The 2,280-nt window shown below is 50.9% G+C and overlaps 1 long non-coding RNA gene across 1 annotated transcript in view; it reads left to right on the top strand.

Moving 5' to 3' along the window:
• LOC144221035 (uncharacterized) overlaps positions 1-1,936 on the top strand; it is a 3,290-nt gene extending 1,354 nt beyond the window's left edge. The window contains exon 3 of the long non-coding RNA XR_013331929.1: positions 1,716-1,936. This is a non-coding gene — a long non-coding RNA (uncharacterized LOC144221035). The remainder of the gene's footprint in view (positions 1-1,715) is intronic.
• The last annotated feature ends 344 nt before the right edge of the window (positions 1,937-2,280 follow it).

Consider the following 2,280-nt stretch of genomic DNA (forward strand, 5'->3'; position numbering starts at 1 on the left):
TTTTATAAGATGGCAAAACATCATACTATACAGAAAAAAAACTTTTAAATGCAATGCACAGGCTCTACTTAAAAGTAGGCCATCAGGAGCGCCTGAGGGGCTCTGCCGATTAAGCGTCAGACTCTTGATTTTGGCTCAGGTCATGATCTCACAGTTTGTGGGATCGAGCCCCACATCAGGCTCTGTGCTGACAGCCAGGAGCCTGCTTGGGATTCTCTCTCTCTCTCTGCCCCTCCCCTGCTCACTGGTGCATTCTCTCTCTCTCTCTCTCTCCCTCTCTCAAAATATAAATAAACATTTAAAAAAGTGGGTAATCCAAAGTTTAGGACAGTTAAGACATATAATTGGGGCATCCTCATTTTTTACAGAGGCCTAGATACACCAAGTTGTGTAGGCTCACAGTTGGTAGGGGACAGAGGGAAATTTGACCTGCATTCCTGTATTTGTTCAACCAGGTGCCTATACTTCTCCATCTCAGGTACCTGTGTCTCTTCCTTCGCCTCCTTCTAGAAGAGAGACTCAAGCCTTCTTACCCAGAAAAAAGGCCCCGAACTCCCTTCCCAGTGCACACCTGGGCATGGATGTGCTCCCCTGACAAGGTGGCAAGTGGGTAATTCCCTGCCAAAAGGCAGGGCTGTGCTTGACTCCAGGGAGCGACCTGCAAAGCCTGCAATTGGCTGGAGGCCAAGAGGGAAAGACCAAACTTTCAGAGGAGCGTAGGGGGCCGAGCCGGCAACCCCAATCCACAGCTCACCTCTTCTGGGCTCCCCCAACACTGAGGGAGCCCCCCCCCCACCTAAACTGAGCTCTGGACTTGTTCCTTTTGTTTCTGAACCTGCTTTCTTTCCCTACTCCCCATCAGTTCCATTTTCTAGAAATTTCTTCAACTCTGTATGATGAGGGATGAGTCTCTGGCAGTTAGTGCTCCGACTGCACTATTGTTTGAGGCCACACGTTGGGCTCCTCAAAGGATCGGGGTCAGAGGAATTCTCTAGAAAGCACCCCATGGACACGGCCTGGGAAAGGAAGCCCCGCGCCCTGGCCCTCGCTGGCTGGGCGAGCCCCATCCGTGCAGGCGGGCGTGAGCGTCAACGCCGGTGCAGAAGGCAGCTCGCGACAGTCCCTCTGAGCGCAGGGAAACAGATGCCTCTGACAGCCTGAGGATTACTTGCCTGGCGCGTGCGACCTGCTAATTAAGTTTTACTATTTACCTCTGGAAGCGGAAGTGGCTTCCTGGGCTCTGGAGAGGGCCTGACCCCTCCCCTCTGGTCTTTCCATCCTCCACCCCACTCGGGCCTGGAAACCTTCTGGCTCTGGGAGGGAGGGGCAGCTAAATCGTTGGGGCCTGGAGAAGGGGGGAAAAATCACACAAGCCCCTGGGTCCCTCCCCCCGAGGGGCCCCTGCAGGTGCGAAGCAAGGCTAAGGGTACCGGGCAAGAAATGAAGTCATTCAGCCCAGGCTAATTAGCATCTTCTAGCGACTTGACCTTGATCTCTTTGAAGGTCATTTTCCTCACTTGTAAGGTGGGGGGAATAATCACATTTCCCTCTAAGGGTGGCTGAGAAGATTAGAGGAGGCAGTGTTTGTGTGAGAGTCTGCTAGATATCCACTCAAGGTCCGTTTTTCCCTTCTGTGTTACCTACAGGCCCAGAATTCTTTATTGGGCCAGCAAAGTGCCCGGGTAAAAGATCATAGTTCCTGTTGTCTCTTGCAGCTACGGCTGACCCATGAGATACAAGTGGAAGCTGTTGGCCGTGGCAGTGGAGTTCATCTCCCTCAATAGAGCCTATCGCTCTTTCCTCCCTGCTTCATTCTCCTTCTTGCCTGGAATACAAACATGATGGCTGGAGCTCTGGCAACCATCTCGGAGTACAAAGTCATCTTGGGAATGGATCCATGTACTGAAGATGGTGGAACAAGAAGATGGAGATGTCACACTGGCTCTGGACTATCTACTTTTGGATTTATCCTAAGGGATAGACATTTTACCTCTATGTTTGTTTAAGTCAGTGGTTCTCAAAGTCTGGCTTCCATTAGAATTACCTGGAAGGCTGGTTAAAAAACAAAGAGAACCAGGCTGCAGTGTCAAGGTTTGTGATTTAATAGGCCTGGGAGAGGGCCTCTATTTTGTTTCTAACATGTTCCCAGGTGATGCTGGCAGTGTTGGTATGGGTATAAGGTGCACCTTGGGAACCACTGGTTCAAGCCATCATCGGTCAAGTTCTTTATTTTCTGAAGCAGAGCCCAATCCTTGCTTACATAGCAAGGTAAGTGCTTCA

This window comes from Crocuta crocuta, unplaced genomic scaffold, assembly GCF_008692635.1.
Source record: "Crocuta crocuta isolate KB4526 unplaced genomic scaffold, BGI_CrCroc_1.0 scaffold124, whole genome shotgun sequence".
NCBI classification, from domain to species: domain Eukaryota; kingdom Metazoa; phylum Chordata; class Mammalia; order Carnivora; family Hyaenidae; genus Crocuta; species Crocuta crocuta.